This window comes from Maylandia zebra, linkage group LG9, assembly GCF_041146795.1.
Source record: "Maylandia zebra isolate NMK-2024a linkage group LG9, Mzebra_GT3a, whole genome shotgun sequence".
In the NCBI taxonomy this organism is placed as follows: domain Eukaryota; kingdom Metazoa; phylum Chordata; class Actinopteri; order Cichliformes; family Cichlidae; genus Maylandia; species Maylandia zebra.
In genome coordinates this window covers 29,543,395-29,561,686 of record NC_135175.1, presented here as the reverse complement: position 1 = coordinate 29,561,686, position 18,292 = coordinate 29,543,395, and positions in this window count along the sequence as shown.

The following is an 18,292-nucleotide window of genomic DNA, read 5'->3' as shown; positions in this document are numbered from 1 at the left end:
CGACTGTCTTTTTTCCGTTTCGCTCGAGCATTCAGATCCCAGACATCATGATAACATACCCATCGGGAGTAAAGCCGTGTTTTCCTCTGTGGATTACAGTCTGCCCTCAGCTCAGCCATTAGCCTCACCAACCCCTGCTTAGCCATTAGCTTCGCCAGCCCTGTCAGTTAACTCGCCTACTGTTCAGTTTGCAGCCCAGTCTCCTCTCTCACCACCACCACCACTAGCTCAGTTTCCTGTGTCCCAGCTCCCTGTAGTACAGCCGTTTGCTCCATCTTCAGCAGCTACGTTTGCAACAGAACCATTAGCTCGGTTTCCTGTGCAGCCACCTACTCCACTCTCACCACAACTATTGCTACAGCCATCAGTGCAGTCCCCTGTGCCAGTGCAGACTTCAGTGCAGTCCCCTGTAGTGGTTCAGCGCCGCAGTACAGCTGAGCTGGCTGCACCCGTGGGAGAGAGTGACTGTGAGCCACACACTCAGCCCAAGTTTTCTGGACCCGGACTTCATGACTTATGCAGTACTGTGAGTGGCTCTGTTTTTGTGTTACCTGACTCGGATAATTCCGTCACCTTTTGTTTGGACTCCAGAGACACTGTACAGCGAGGCACCTCAGTGTCAGATCATCTACATACTGCTACTAGCCTCGTAGCCCCGCAGAACTGTTTATTTCAGCCCTTAAACTCTAAGGTTTTCCGGTCTGAGCTCAGCCACACACCGTTAGCATCATCAGCTATAGATATAACCGTGCATGCTGAGAAACACATACTCTCTGAAACTATGTATTCACTGCCTGCTAAGGTTAAGAGCCGCAGGGTTTCATCTGCTATACATAGACTGGCAAAAGATTTTAGTTTGAGCACTGCAGAGCTGTTTGCACAGGTTAACTTTTCTGTTCCCCGGTCATGTCAGTTTGACTCTGTGCGCCATGCTTTTCGGCCAAGTTTCTTGGATTCTGTGTGTACCACGTCTTGGGCTACATCCTGTACGACTGTGTGTAGTGCTGTTTCACATCCAGGTTATCCAGACGCTGCTTGTGCGAGTTCTCCAGTACCTGTGACTGCTCCTAAACTCACTCTTCCTAAGACTGCTAATTATGACATGGACAACTTAAGTGCGGCACAGTCGCTAGAACCAGCCCACCTTAAGTCACGGTTTGCTGAAACTGTGTTTGGAACCATTAGCCTTGTTTACCCAGTGACTGTTATCGCTTTTGTGCTTCGCTCTCCGCCTCCAGTTCCTGTAACCAGGGCAGCGCGGGCCCGGCTTTCCCTGGCTCCCGTATCAGTTCCTCGGGAGAAGGTGGCTGAGGTCCAGCTGGTCCCTGCTTCTGTCCCCAGTCTGGCAAAGGCTCCGTTCATCCCGGCACCCGTACCTGCTCCTCGGGTGGGGTTGATGGACACCCAGCCATTGCCTGCTCCTGTTCCGGTTCCCCGGGTGAGGTCTACTGTGACCCTGCCGACTCCTACACCCATCTCAGTTCCTCGGGTGGGAGCAGCAGAGGTCCGGTTAGCTCCTGCACCTACACCGGCCCCCAGGGTAAAGGCAGCCAGAGCCCAGCTCGTCCCTACACCCGTATCTGTTTCTCGGGTGGGGATGACTGGTGTTCGGCCAGGCCCAGCACCCGTTCCTGTCCCTCGGAGGAGAGCAGCCAAGAGTCAGTCACCAGTTCAACTACCTGCTGTCCCACCATCACTACAACCTCCACTACAACTTGCACTCCTGTCTTTAGCGCAGTCATTAGCTCAGTTCATAGCACAGTTTCCTGTTTTGTCACCAGTTCAGTCTTTAGCACAGTTAGCGGCTCCATTACCCACTCAGTCATCCGCTCTGTTACCACCTCAGTGTCTTACTCCATTGCCTGTTCAGTTAACGGCTCAGTCATTATTAGCTCTGTCATTACCTCTGTCACCAGCTCAGTTCATAGCACAGCAACCCGCTCAGACACTGCCAACCTCAGCTGGAAGCCTTTGTGAGCTTTCTCCGCCAGCTGAGGACTGCGTGGTGCTGACAAACTTTGGACAGACTGTTTGCCCTGCACAGCCCCAGCCGTTGCATCCTAAGCCGACTGCGTGCCCTGTGCAGCTACAGTTAGCGTCCCCTCAGCCAGAAGTCTCTGCACCTGCTGGCTCTGCATCTGTCTCCGCTGGGGGTTCAGGAGAACCCCTCCAGCAGCTCCTCGTCTCCGCTGGGGGTTCAGGAGAACCTCTCCAGCCGCTCCTCGTCTCCGCTGGCGGCTCTGCTCAGCCCGGCCAGCACCTCCTCGTCTCCGCTGGGGGTTCAGGGGAACCTCTCCAGCTGCTCCTCGTCTCCGCTGGCGGCTCAGGTCAGCCCGGCCAGCACCTCCTCGTCTCCGCTGGAGGGTCCGAGGGGCCCGTTCAGCCACCAGCCTCGTCCACGTTTGCAGCAGCCGTGTCTTCATCCACGCTAGCTGCGACCTCCGTGTCTCCGTCAACGTCTTCGCCTGGTCCGGCTCCGGCTTCAGCCTCGGCCTCGCCTGGCCCAGCCTCGGAGTCTTCGTCCTCGTCTGGTCCAGCTTCGACTTTGGCTTCTGCTCCTCCTGGTCCAGCTTCAGCCTGTGCTTCGCCTGGTCCGGCCCCGTCATCGCCTGGTCCGGCGTCGGCCTCAGCTCCTGCTTCGCCGTCGCCTGGCCCAGCCTCGGAGTCTTCGTCCTCGTCTGGTCCAGCTTCGACTTTGGCTTCTGCTCCTCCTGGTCCAGCTTCAGCCTGTGCTTCGCCTGGTCCGGCCCCGTCATCGCCTGGTCCGGCGTCGGCCTCAGCTCCTGCTTCGCCGTCGCCGGGTCCAGCCTCAGCCTCTGCAGCGACGCCTGGTCCGGCCCCCGCATCGCCACCGTCTGGTCCCGCCACCGTCTGGTCCCGCCACCGTCTGGTCCCGCCACCGTCTGGTCGTGCCCACCGGGCACGCCTAACACTGGAGAGCCGCCGCTGCGTTCCGTGCGGCCGGCCCCCTGAACTGTTTCCACGTCGTCGCTGTTGCCTTCCACACGGCCGGCCCCCTGAACTGTTTCCACGTTGTCGCTGTTGCCTTCCACACGGCCGGCCCCCTGAACTGTTTCCACGTCGTCGCTGTTGCCTTCCACACGGCCGGCCCCCTGAACTGTTTCCACGTCGTCGCTGTTGCCTTCCACACGGTCGGCCCCCTGAACTGTTTCCACGTCTCCACCGTTGCCGTCCGCATGGTCGGCCCCCTGAACTGCACTGTGTTTTTGGGTTGTTTTTCTTGGGCTCCAGTGTTTGCTGTGCTCTTTTGTTTTCTGTTCCGAGCCCTCCGTCCTGGGCCCCCGCCACCCGCCCTGGGGTATTTCTGTTTGGTTTTGTTTTTCTGTGTTTGGGCTGTCTGGTGCCAGCCCTTAAGGAGGGGGTGATGTCATGGTCCTGGGCCATGTGGGCCCAGTATTCTTAGTTCCTTGTATTTTTGTATTTTGTTCCTTATTTAGGCCATGTTTCCTGAGTTGCCCTGTTGTGGTGTTCCCTAAGTGTTTTCCCTTTGTGGCTCTTACCCCACTGTGTGCCCCTCTGTGTATCTGTGAGCCCTCGTCTCTCCTTATGTTTTATTCCATGTTTCCCCTGCCCGTTATGTCTATGTTCTCCCTGTGCTCTCTCTCTCCTCCTGTCTGAACCCCCGTGTACTTCCTGTTTTACTTTGTGACTCTCGCGCCTGTATACGTCATGTTCACCCCGCCCTGTCTCGTTATGGTTATCTGTGCCAGCTGTGTTCCCCGTGTGTTCCCACTTTCCTCGTTAACCCTCTGTGTATTTATGTCTGCGTCTCCCTCAGTTCTGTGTCGCGTTCTCCCTCATGCTGCGTGGATTTCCCTGTGTCTCTCTCTCCGAGTGTTAGTTTACTTTTCCCAGTTTAGTTTTGTATTTCCTATGTTCTGCCTCTTCAGCAATAAAGCTGCCTTTTGAGTTCATCTCCTGAGTCTGAGTTTTGCGATTGGGTCCTCATCCTGCTTGCCACACAGCCGAGCCATGACAAATATGTGTGAATTCTTGTCTGTCTCTGTGTTAGCCTTGTGACAGACGAATGACCAGTCTGGGATGTATCCTGCCTGTCATCCAGTGACAGCTGGGAGAAGCTCCACCTCCACCGCAAACCTGAATCAGAAAAGTAAAAGGAAATGAATGGATAATGAATGGATAACTGAAAAAAAAACCCAGTAATGAAAACAAATCTTTGCTACAACCCCAGTTTGGTGACACAGTATTTGAGCGGATACAGTAACCAACTGTGATCAATAAACACCCCATTCCCCTGTGTGGCTGTTCTCAAAGGACGGCATTTCCAACACTGCTTGTGACTCACTCTGTCTTGTGGCACAGTCTGTGTACCAAACAGAGACATCAGGACTAACAGGGGGGTGTGGGAATGAGGGGGATGCCATCCCCTGCATAAACATGAGAGAACTGGCACAATCTATGCTATAGCTCAGGGGAAAGCGGCCATTACTACCGCCAACAAAAAAAAGTGATGGCATTGATACTGTTTATGTTGGACTGGGTTCAGCCTTCTGTGCCCCGGTGAAGAACACTGTCCAGTCCCATTGTTCTTGCTCCTCTTTTCTTTTTACTGCCAGTACTCCACAATGAGTTAAGTAACTCCATAAAATGAAAATGTCCCCTTGGTTGCAAGTTACTTGTCAATACTTCAATAACAAAACTGTAACTCTGGAACATAGAGAAATATCACAATATACGGGACATTCATGCTCTGGGACCATTGTTTGGCTCTGAACTAAGATGTTTGTGCAGCATTCACTTTCTGAGTCATATTAGCCTGTGAGAGCATAGCTGTCATGATTCAACAATCATGAGTTGTCAAGACACCTTTTAAATCAACTCCCCTATTGTTGTAGGCACTAAACTATTTGCTTAGACGAAATAAATGAATACACATCACCAAGAGTACTGTTATTACTTTGGAGTTGGCTATGGAAATATGCCTCGGTTACTAAAGAACCCCTCAGGGATTATAAGGCTCAAAGATGCACGTGCGCTAATTAATACCAGTCACTTTGTATTATTCTGCATGTAGGATGCTTTTAGAAAGTGGATTTCATATGTACATGGCAAAAAAAGCCTGTCACTACTGCCACTGAGTTCTCACTAAGCTGACAGGTTTGCTTTACAGGAATTTGCTGATCTTAGTGTGCAAAGCTGCGCGTCTTTGGCCACTTACTTTTGTTAACCCTATTAATTATGCAGTGACAGCTGCTGCTAACCTTGAGACAGAGGAATATAGGTAAACACAGCAGTCATTATTGCACTCTAAGAACATTTTTAGCTTTTGTTATGGAATAATTAAGACATAATGATGAAACAGAAATAACTTTTTAAATAGGCAGTTTACACCCGGATGTACCAGATATATGGCACAACTAAGAAAGTGAAGCTGATCGCAGCCAAATAGAAAATGATTATTGACATGATGTTGGAGAATTGCTGTCTAAAGGTTCAGACCTTATGCTTAATTGTATTGTACTGCATGGGTATCAAATCCCATTTACTTCAAAAGGGTGAAAAACGGCTCTTATTTTTATCCCGAATCATGACAGACTGCACCATAAATGACACTATAAATTCTAGGCATATGTACAGATCATCTACTTGGAATTAACATAGGGATGTGTTTGAGGCTTCCTATCTTTAGTATTACACCAGACACCAGGGTTGAAAAGAACTGGGTGAAAAAGTCAGCCAGTGAATAGAAACAAAGACCACAGTAATTTTTTCCTTTGATGGTTTTATAAAACTAAGCCACAAAGTAACTTTTTGAACCCATCCACAAATTTCAAAACCATGTGTAAAATAACCTGAATTCTTTTGTTGTATGGAGTATCTTTATTTTCCAGCTTGTCACTGTTCTCCACCTGTGGTGTGATTCATAAGAAGTCGAACTAAATCGTCTCTCTCTGTGTGTTACATGTTCTACTCTGTGAAAATGGCAGCGTGACTGCACCAAAGCCAAGAAAATTAAAAACCTAAATAAAAAAAATCAGGATTAATTCTGTGGCGACTTTGATCGAAAAAATTTCTGATAATTCAATTTCTAACCCGGGGAGCTAAATATGGCACGATTGCATGTATTTATGGAGTAGTATACAGTCCCTTCTACTAAACTTTGTCTTGTCCCTGTAATCCCACTGCTGCTTACTTAGTGTGAAATGAAAATGAATAGACTGAGTCTAAGATAAACAGACATCCAATACGATAAAATAAGCACAGAGCCAAATTGAAGTGCTATGCAGAGGCTACAAAGTACATTAGAACAATGGCAAGGGAAATAAAAACAATTAAAGGAGAATCAAATTGAATAAAATGAGAAAGCACTCTCACATCTCCCGTATAAAAACAAATATATTACATCGAAAGCTGTTTTCAGTGATTTTCTGTAATCTGACAACCAGCATATCAAAGTTTGTTCCATTTCTATTTTTGATCTTCAGCTCAATCTTCAATGACTACTCTTGATTTCTGAAGGTCCTGGATATTACTGCTCTCGGCGATAAACAAGAATGGAAACAAATGCATTAAACATTAAATGCCACCATGACTCAGCACACAGCTAGTACTTTACTCCAGCCCTGACTCATTCTTTCAAGGCAGTGACACTATATATAAATAGAAAAAAAGGCCGTGTATCTCTAATGCAGGTCAATATGGTACAACGCAACCTAAAAAGGTCAACTTTTAGGCCAGTAACACATACCTTTTACCTCTTCTTGCAAATGGTTGTCTTTCTTGCCCATGTTTTGACAAACAGAAAATACTGTTTGACATTACCTCACAAATGACAGAAACACAATAAAAAGCATAAAAAAAGACAATCCAAAAACAATAAGAAATACAAAGTTAAATAGGCTTGGATTTAAAAGGGAAAGTTATTGTGTCAGTGTTTTAATACGTTCTCATATAATTGAGGCACAGAATGTAATTGTTACAACCAGGAATCCCTAAATAGCAATATTTCAGTCCCCATTGTCTTTGCTACTTCATTAACTAAGGAGAAGCACCTTCTCATTTCACCACTGAATGACTTAAGGGCCATATACTCTGTGCTCTGTTCAGTCTTAGAACGTAGAGTACACATTGCTTGAACTCATATTCATTTAGTCGGCTCCTTGTGTGCGTTACTAACACTAACAGACACAGACCATTTTCTACATGGTATCTGCCCCAAGGGAGTGGAGTGCTTGCTATTTTTAAAGCCAATACAAAACAGGTTAGGCTGGTGAGAGCCAAATGTGCATGTTATTACCAAGCCAGCTACTACAAAGCTGTCCCCATGTAATGTGTATCAAATAAAACAACATTGCCCACAGATTTGTGTCTACTGTCATCCTTTTCTTAGAATGTTTGCATAATGTTGATAAAAATAAATACATTTTCATTTGTGTCTTTTGCAAGAGGGAGGGACTGAAGTTGGTTCCCTGTGCAAAAACCTGACATTGCTTGATAAAGTACAGGATTATGGTAGGGATGCGCGCATTTTGCATGCTCGAAGGAGTTTATTCCAACTTTGTAGACATGTCTCCTCTATACTGTTCCAAGTCGTGGAGCTTCCAAAGAACTGGGCCAAGATGCTTTAAAAATGCACTTCTCACTTCTTCTTCAACCACAGAGGTGCTTGTGGTATTTAAGTACAAATAATCTGCATTTAACCTTTTTACCATGACACTCAGTTTGGATGTGGGTCTGCTGACAGTGAGAGCTCCAAAAGTATTGAATTTTGCAGAGCATCCTGCCTGAAGCCTTCCTTCTATGCACCGCTGATATAGTAAATGTGTGGAAGACTCAGACTCCTTGAAGAGATTTGACCAGAGATCTGTGAAATTAAACAGATTACTGATTAATACCAGAGAGCACTCCAAGAGCACATGACTGTGTCAAGGCTGTGCAAACCTCTAAGTTTTTTTTTTTTTTTTAATAAAACATTCTATTGGGATTTTATATATATATATATATATATATATATATATATATATATATATATATGTATGTGTGTGTGTGTGTGTGTGTGTGTGTGTGTGTGTGTGTAGATGAACCTCTCATTTCAAATGCAATTTAATTAAAAACACACAGAAACAAACAATAATGATATCATACCTGTAATTCCCAGAAGCAACTATCATGCCCTCATTAAAATTATACACATTCCTATTGGTTTAAAAATGTTATTTAGCATTTATGAATCCATTGCCTCTAGTTTAATAAAGTCTGTAGATGAAGAAGGACTACTAATGCCATCTCTGCAAGACTTTTTTGATTTCCTGGTGGTGGAACAAGTCATCAGCCTCTGTAGAGTCAGAAGAGTCTCTCCTCACAAATTGCTTGAAGACTTACTGTACCTCTTGTGAGACTGTTTTCTCATACTCTCTGGTTACAGCTCTGCCAAAACAAATACCATTGGCTATGCACTTATGTGTTACCGTGCACCTAAAGCCTTGTGGCACTGGAATAAAGTGGAATAGAGTGTTGAGACACTTATTTTCAATGGTCTCTCCTCAGTCTTCTGTGGATTGTGTCAGATTTGGTTGTTGCTTAGGAGAGAATTGTTCATTTTAGTGCTCTAATTGTCTAGTAACACTTTATTCTGTTTGTATTTCAAAACTACAGCACTGACATTGCATCATCAGTATGTGTTGTGATATTATCCAGATTCTTATAAGATAGACATTTTATTTCCCACGTTTGACAGTTTTCTTCATGTTGATAAGCATAGATCTTGTCTGACAGTTCCTATCTGATGTTGATTTAAATTAAAAAACTCTGACAGATTGAAAACAAAAAAAAAAGAAGTGTGAAATAACACTTTATTTACATCTACTGTAGGTATAGCAGGCTCACAGCGGATAGAGAAAATGAAATGGAGACAGATTGAATCAATGTTAAAGATATGGCGCATATGATGTAGAAGAATGAAGGAAGACTGATCTTGAATTATTATAGTGATGACCCTTGCTTTATATATTTTGAGTGGTCTGCTGATTTCCCACAACACCCACTGAGGTCAGTGCACAAAATTCGAAAACACGGCGGTCTAATGAAAAACAACCAAATGATTATATTAGCCACATAATATACACTGGATTACACAATCTCTGTGATTACCCCTGTGCTCAATGAAATTCCCCCAGCTACATCTGTTTAACACATGAGATGCTACTGGTCAGTAAAGCTTCAAGCTAATCTAGTTTGGGAATGTAAACAAGTTTAGATGGCAGTGGGTTTTGTTCAGCTCTTTGAGGATACTACGACAAAGCAAAACATTTATTTATCCTTATTATTACATTTATTATTAATTTATATCTAAAGTGTATAAGTTTCTAGATAAAGTATTTCCAGCTTCAGTGTTGTGTTATATTATTTGATTTATGTCCCACATAAATCAAAGTCCTGTTCCTAGACTACAGTTCAGCATTCAACACAATAATTCCCTCAAAGCTTTTCACCAAGTTGAAGGACCTAGGACTCAGCTCATCACTGTGTCAGTGGATCCTGAACTTCCTCACAGGCAGACCCCAATCAATAAGGGTGGGAAGACATGTCTCCCTCCTGATCTCACTCAGTACTGGAGCACCTCAGGGCTGTGTTTTAAGCCCCCTGCTGTACTCACTGTACACTTATGACTGTGTAGCCACATCACATACCACCTCCACTGTCAAGTTTGACAACATCGAGAAGGCCTACCTGGAGGAGATTAGGAACCTGGAGAACTGGTGCCAGGAGAACAACCTCCTCCTAAACGTCAGCAAGACTAAGGAGCTGATTGTGAACTTCAGTACAAAGCAGGCGAGGAATTATGAGCCCCTAAACATCAGTGGCATGCCAGTGGAGAGAGTGGACAGCTTCCGGTACCTGGATGTCCACATTACCCAGGACCTGTCATGCGCCTGTCACAATAACACCCTGGTCGAGAAAGCCTGTCAGCATCTCTTCTTCCTCAGAAGACTTCAAGACTTCTACCTGTCGCATTTACTCCTGCACCACTGAGAGCATCCTGATGGGAAACATCTGCACCTGGTGTGGGAACAGCACCAAGCAAGACAGATGAGCTCTTGAAAGAGTGGTGCGCTCCCGTATGGCCAAAACAGAGAAAATGAGGAGGAGCTTCTTCCCTCAGGCTACTTGGTCTCTGAACCAGGTGTAGGACATACATCACACCACTGCACATGCACTCTAATAACAATAATGTAGCTTATTACTATACCTCAGTAACTTGTTATTTTACTGTAAACTATTACTTTGCACACCGTATATTTTAAAAAAATCTTCAAGTTGCTTATTTGAACATTTTTTTAAAATGTAACTTTAATTCTTAGTTCAGACTTTACTTCTTGGGTTCAATTCCTAATTTATTCTTTAAATCTTGTTATGTAACTCTTATTTCTTTTTTCTGTAAATTTTTACCGTATGGTCGGGCATTCCACAGCAACAAGCATTTCACTGCATGTCATACCGTGTATGATTGTGTATGTGGCGAATAAAATCTGAATTTGAATTTAAAAAATACATAAAATGTGATCAGATTACAAAAAGGACATTTAAAGTCCAAAACAAAAATCACAAAGTCAGTAAAGTCCATAATCAAAGCAACACAAGTCTTGCAGGAGCAAATAGTAGGAAACACATTGGCAAGGAAAAACTGAGGAGGACTGGACTATTTATACACATGTAGTAATCAGAGAAGTGGAAGCAGGGAGGATTACTAAATTAAATCTAAACAAGGAGACAGAGGCCAAGAGTACCAAGTAAAACATGACTGCGTGACAACCAAACCAAAACCCAGAAACATGAACGACCTTAAGAAAGTGAATCTATAAGAGGATGACACTGAAGGAAAAACTAAGGGGACTAATTAAACTCAACAAATACAAAGAGCAAATAGAACTAAAAATACTCCAAGACTTAAATGCTTAACACAAACCTAAACAAACCTAAACTAAACAGATCTAAGACCCAAGTAGAAATCACAAAAAACAAATAATAAAAAAAGTAATCCTAAATCCAACAATATCAAAACCCTGGGACCACTTAGAGATCATGACCAGTTCAGGAGCAAAATAACATTTCTGATGAAGAACTGTGAATAAAGTAATTCATTTGTAAGCTTATTATTTCCACATTATGTAACATCGCTGAAGAGTAGCATTCAGGGTATTTGCAGTAAAACTCTATGCAACAAAGTGCAACAGAGAAACTAATCCTTGGTTTCATATCCTTCTGGACAACTTGTTATACTTTGGCATGACTCAGTCTTTTTATCTTGTCTTTGAATGTTTCAGAATTCTGCAAAACAAGTTTTGAAAAGCTCAAAAGAGAGTCTGTCAGTTCCTCTTATCGCTTCAGGCCAAATAATTTAATTTAAAATTCTTACATCACAAATGCCTGTTTGGATATATTAGCTTCAAAGGCCTTTGCTCTTCTAACCAAAGTCCTGGTTCCTACATCGAGGATTAAATAAATGTTATGGGGAAAACCTTAACAATAGGTGCATCAAATTTACTAATTATCTTCCTCTGCCACTGTGCATGTTTTTAGAATCTATTGAGCTTGTTATTCGCCTAAAATTCAGTTTTCCCCATTGTGTCTCATCAAAGAAATGTGTTTAATCACTTCCATAGCATTTTTAGATGTTGTGTTTCTGTGAATTGTGAAACAATGTGTTTGCATTCATTTTATTTGATTATTTTCACCACATTTCTCTCCTTGTGTTTATTTTACTATCTCTCTGAATGTGCTGCAAGACACTAGGAATCTTTTGAACATTGCTTGTGAGAGAAATTTTACGATAATTATTGAAATATCTGATAATAAAAGCTATGTAAAGAAACTAAGTGATGTTAATTTACCTTGTTTCATTATTTTGCTAATAGCTGCCTTTCCCAGCTACCGCACAAAGACATGGCGTGTTTGCTTTTCTGCAGTTGCTGCTGGGAAAAATGACATTCACTGTCAATGCTTTTCAGACAGCTTGATAATAGTAATTATGTTTTCATCGTTGAATACATGTATCTTTTTGTCACACTTTGACAATTTAATATTTCATATTTTAGTAAAAAAGATCATTTAGTTTAGTTAATTTATGGACAACAAAATGCAAGAATTTATATACCATCACTGAGCACTTTGTTAGGCAAACTCGTTCAAGCTGTTCAACTGCTCGTTTACACAAATATCTAATCAGCCAATCGCATGCAAAATTTAGGGATGTAGAGATAATCAAGACATAATTCAAATCAAACATTGGAATGGGGAAGAAAGGTGATTTGAGTGACTTTGAAGATGTCATAGCTTTCAGGTTATCCAGTGAGCAGCAGTTCTAAAAAAAACAAAATCAGAGGAAAATGCCTAGACTACCTCAAGCTAATAGGAAGGCAACATCCTCTTGTCTTTCCACTTTTTAGATTAATGTATACTGAAGAACATGATACCACTGACCTTGAAGAAGATGGCCTACAGCAGCGTAGGACCACACTGGGTGTTGCTTCTCTCAGCTAAGAACAGGAACTGAGACTGTATTTCCCACAGGCTTGTCAAAGTTTGACAGCAGATGATAGGAACGTGCTGCCTGGTCTTATGAGTCTTGATTTCTGCTGCAACATTCAGATGGTAGACTCTGAATTTGACATGAACAACATTAAAGCAAGTTCCATCCTGCTCCATATCAAAGGTTCAAGCTGACCGTGGTGGTAAAAACGGTGTGTGTGTGTGTGTGTGTGTGTGTGTGTGGGGGGGATTTTCGCGACACCCACTGGGAAGCTTTATATGAGATAATCAATGTTTAAACATCACCGCTTACTTGAGTAATCTTGCTGACCACAATGTACCCATCTTCTGATGGCTGTTTCCAGGAGGATAACACACCCTGTCATAAGGCTTAACCTGGTTTCTTGAACATGACAATGAGCTCACTCGCTGTCATGTTCACTTTGTGATGCCATTGTATCAATATGGAGCAAAATCTCTACGCATGTTTCCAGCACCAAGAACTAAGGCATTTATGAAGGAAATAAGGACTGATAACAGAAGGAGTATATAATAAAGTGTCTCAGATGACATGACGACTATTGTGATGTCTAGTGTGTCATCTATTTTGTATTTTATTTATTTAATTAACTATTGTTTGTGTTTTTCTTTCTTTTCCTTTTTGAATTGTGTCAGTTTTTAGTACCAGGAATCATCTGTAATGTTTCTAAGAAGTTATCTTGTATTCATGTGAGGTAACTTAAAAATCTGTACATAGATATGGAAGATAACTTAAACATTTATTCTCATTCAAGTGTGTCTGCTTCTAAAAGTTAAGATAGTTTTGAGGTGAACATGTTGCAGATTTTGATCTATATGATTCCACGTTAAAACGCTCAAGGTGTAATATCTATTTGACCTTGATCGTTGGAGATGGACAGCGTGGTGTGGTTAGATTTGAGCTTTAGGTTCTTGACCTGGCATCAAACATACTCCCAGAAAGTCTTTCTATACAGGCTACTTCTGTTTATTAATTAATTTAATCTCTCTAGCAGCAGTATGCATCATACATAATCATAGTCATAATCATTTATATGAGATTTTGTCAGCAATTGCAGGTACTACCTTTTAGGAGGAAGCTGTCCTGTGTGTGCAGCATACCAATACTGATTGGTCCTATTAGGAATAAAATGAAAATAAGACCACATAAAACACCCCAAGCCTCGTGTTAAGTATAGAAACAAAGCATTTATCAGGGTTTATGAGTCATTACTACGGGTATTCTATATTTCTATTTAGGTTGGGATAATTGAAAATTAGTTTGGCTCAATTGTTTGGAGACAATGATACAGAGAGCACAAAGAGACATGACTTCGACTTTGCCAAAAGCACCTTCGTTGCTGAAATAGATACTCGCCAAGGGGGAATGAGGAAACTCATTACCCATGTCAGTTTTGTTCACTGATGAGATGCACACTACTACTACCAACTAACTGCCAGGGGGAGAAAGAGGGAATGGAAGACTAGAGTAACCTCGAAACCGGCCACCTCGTTCAGGTATAAGTGCAGATGTTTGCAGTGTAACTCTGTTCTGCATGATGAGACTCTCATTACCAGTTCAAGAAGAAAAAAAAAAGGATGAAACTAATTTTTATTGCTTTACAAAGAATGTAATCAAACTCAACAAACCGTGTATCCTATGCAAACTGCCTCACTCTATAATGAATGAAAAAGCCAATGTTTATGCAAGGTTTGCACTGTAATTACAGAGTTCATTTAAGTCTTTTAAGTCAAGTACAAGGTAAACAATTTTAAGGTGTGCCCCCCCCCAAAAAAAAAACGAAGAAAAATTAAAAAACAAACAAACCTGAAATTATTGTGGTTGGCAGCATTTTGTTAAGCAGTCCCTGTCTCACTGATATTTGCTGTTTGAAAGAGATGTGGTTTGTGTCAGGGTTCAGACAGAGTGAAATGCTGCTCTGCAAAATGCCAGTTTATCTCTTTTTGTGTCAAATGGGGGTGTAATAAGCAGGTGATTTACTCGGATGTTGTGGTTGCAACCATGTGTCTAAAGAGGTCTTGCATATAAATAACACCTCTGTCTAATTTTGAAAAAAAAAAAAAGATTTATGCAGCATTTCATATATAACATTAGTTTTACCTTGTGAGTCATTCTGAAGTATATTTACTGTATAAATACTAATAACACAGAAGCTCAGTTGTTACCATTGTCTAAAATGAACATTTGTTTGATGATTTTGACATTTAAGTGTGACATAGCTGACAAATGTACAGAAAACTAAGAAATAAAGGGAACATACATGTTTGTTTGTTTTTTTCATTTTTATTTTTATTAATAGTCTAACTGCACATTTCCATCAAGTTTCAGATGTGATGGAACTAAACTGAACATTTCAAGGATACGGTCATGTAAATGTTCTGAGATGGTAGGATGAGCATTTATAGACTTTCAACAATTAATTAGGTGCAAAGAAGAATGTGATGAGGACAGAAGATTTTATTTAAGTTTCATTCAAAACATTAAATCACAACTATTTTTCAGAGAGCCTGAATGTTATACTTGTGTTTACATTTAAATGTGTTAATATCAGCGAACTAATTTTCCCTCTTCAGTAAATGAAAGGAATAAAAAGGGAGGAAATATGCATTGAACACCTTTCTAAAATGAGAAAGAACAACAGGGTGCCTTTCAAAGCAAACCAGGCATAAATTTGTTGTGCACAGTTGGTCGACCCTGAATATCAACTTCAAAGAGGAAAACGGGAGTTTAGTTATGGCTCGAATCTCATGCATCCCACAGGCAGCATAAATAAAGCAGTTCTCTTAATGGTGAAGTGGAATCTGCAGATTAAAGTGGTAACAAACAAGGTTAAATCTCCAATTCAATGATAGAGAACTAGCCAGTAAATTATGGAGAAGAATAGAGGTAAACATATCAAACACTGGTGTTGGAAAAAAGATGTTTTACAAATTTTGCTTAGGACTGAATTGTAGCATTTGTCTAAATGTCTGAAGGACTTTTATCAAAAGCTGTTATTGCAAAGATTTTAAGCAGCTATTGGTGCTCGGTTATGATTAGTTCCCCAGTCTCTTTTCAATTTGTCATTCTTCAAACACATAGACACCTCAAATTTCTTAAACATAGTAAGTGCATATACAGAAAATCTAAAGCACTCTGTGAAGAAACAACAGCAAAAAAACAGCAAACAAACCAAAAGAAAAGAAAAAAGAAGGCTGAGTGAAACTTGATTTGATCGGGACAAAGGAAACAAGAGTGACAGCATATCATCACAGTGCCATACTTAGTATAAACGTATAAACCACTCTCAGAAAACAAAAAAAAAAGAAAACACTGTATGGAGACAGATCCTCTGTCCTTGAATGCTGGCTGTGCTGTAATAAAAGAACCCGTCTCACTATCAAAAACAAAAGATAAAAATAAAGCTTTAGGTTGTTTCACACGCCTGCACCCTTGAGATGCACTTTTGGCAACTGTAAAATGTGACACTGTTCGGCCTGTTTTTCAGAATTTATAGATGCTAAATATTATATGAGCTATACCGTACCATAAAAACACAATACTTATGGTTGGATGTGGACTGTAAAAACAAAACTAATGGTATAACATGGAATAATACAGGGGATGAAGCATGAGAAGAAAATCACATGATTTGTTCACACCCTTGAATTTTAAGAACATGTTTGGCTTTGTATTTATGGATGCACAGTGTGAGCTACTAGACCACCTGTGTTGAATAGCGATTAAGATAATGGTGCAAGTATTCTCTCAGACTGATGAAACATGTGGATGAATCACTCTGAGTAAACGTGCCAAAAAGATCGAGCTTTGAGCACTCTTTCCTTGGTCAGTGCCTCTAGAAATAACTGGTCATTTTGATGTTTATTCAGCCTTTTAAACTGAAAAGAAAAATGGTGATAAAACTGGGTTTCCAAAATTAGACAGTTATTTCACAGTGATATCAAATAACTCGATTCTCCATGGTCTTAATGCATCGGTTGAGTATGAAATTCAATCAGATTTGACAAATACAGAACTCTGCCTGCCTTCTATCACTAGAACATCCAAAGCATCAGAAGACTCTTTTTTTGGATAATTCATCAATAGAAATTGATAAACAACTATAGCAGTCGGTTGTGGCATAATGACTTTTGCCAGTTGCGTTTGTGGGCCAGTTTTAAGTTTACAAACTCCTACAAGACATGCTTAGTGCTTTCCGTGGATTCGACTGACTATTTCAGCATGTATTATTGTTATGGCCTAGAAATTATTCATTTCACTGGATTTAGACCAGAGTTACTTTAGACAAACATCTAACTTTGGGCAAAAGCAGATGAATATCAAAACAGGGCCATGGTGCTAGGTTTATAGTTTAGTTTTTCTTTCACCCTCTGCTTTTTACCGTTTCCCTCCTTTGTGTCTGTGTGACCCTCCATGGAATTGTGTATTGTTTGCGTATCCATGATATGATCCTCATCAAAAATGAACTCAAAAGATTGTCTGTCTATGTCAATGTGGTATCATTTAAAACAACTATTGATCTTTTCCCATATTGATAACAAAACTGCTTTCTAACCAGGCCGTTTTGTTATCCTGGTCGAGCCATATTTGGAAACGTGAATAAAAACTGAGACAAAGTGAACCTTAATAGTAGAAAAGAATTGCACTCCACTTACCTAGCCAACAATCAAGGCCTCCTACCTGCTAATACAGACTTTCTCCATCACCAACAGTGGATACACTCAGAGATAAACATTTCAAAAACTCTTGTATAGGTGACATTGAAACCCTAGGAACGAATGAATGGTATGATGGTTTAGTCATGAGAACCTGCTGGTGTAGTTCTGCCATGATCATAGCTGTTTGTCATCCTGTCTTCTTATTTGCCTGTTATCATTCCCAGTGTTTTCCTTATGTTCATTGGCCTGCTTATTTTGAATTTTGTGCAGAATCTATTTCATGAGTTGATTAAACACACATTTATAACAGTAGCACAAACAGTCCTTTTAATATAAAGTGCTCACACATGACAATGATCTCCAGAGAACTGCCAAGACAGGAACAAGCACTTGATGTACCTCAAAACACTGAATATATAAATATATGCCATCATGTCCATAATAACCAATTTAAGTATTCCTGGATATACCGGAATATTGGATTTAAATTGCTGCTGATATTGGAAGCCATTGCCTTTGTGCTGTATATATGGTGCTATGCATTTTTTAAGTTAGCTAATGTTCTCTTAAGTATCTGTCACCTGCTTCACGCCCTGGAGGACGGGGCTGTGGCCCCCCCACACCCTCTAGCAGATTATTACATGAAGGAACCTTTTAAAAAACAAAAAACAAGCGCGTCCATGCTCACAGGTGTACACACGGGTGATCACACCCACAAACTACACCCTTTTTGGCTCCTACCTCAAAGCACACTGTGTTCTGTTGATCTTATGTGCTGCACAATAATGTTTAACATTTAGTATTTACTGTCATATTCCCATATATCATTGTGATGTTGTTTATTCTATTACTCTTGTTCTCTTCTGCTTGCTTTCTTTTTTCTTTCTCAGCAGGTGATCCAGGTGATTGATATATGCATTTTTTTTTCTCTGCCCGTTCTGTTGGTTTTTGTCTTTTGCCCTTCTCCCCCGTCCCTCTTCTCAGCTGTTTCTCTTTCCCTCTTTCTTTCTCCCCTTCTTTCCCCCAGTCAAGTCTGTCCCGTATTCAGTAAGTGAAAATAAAATAAACAATAAAAGGTGAATCA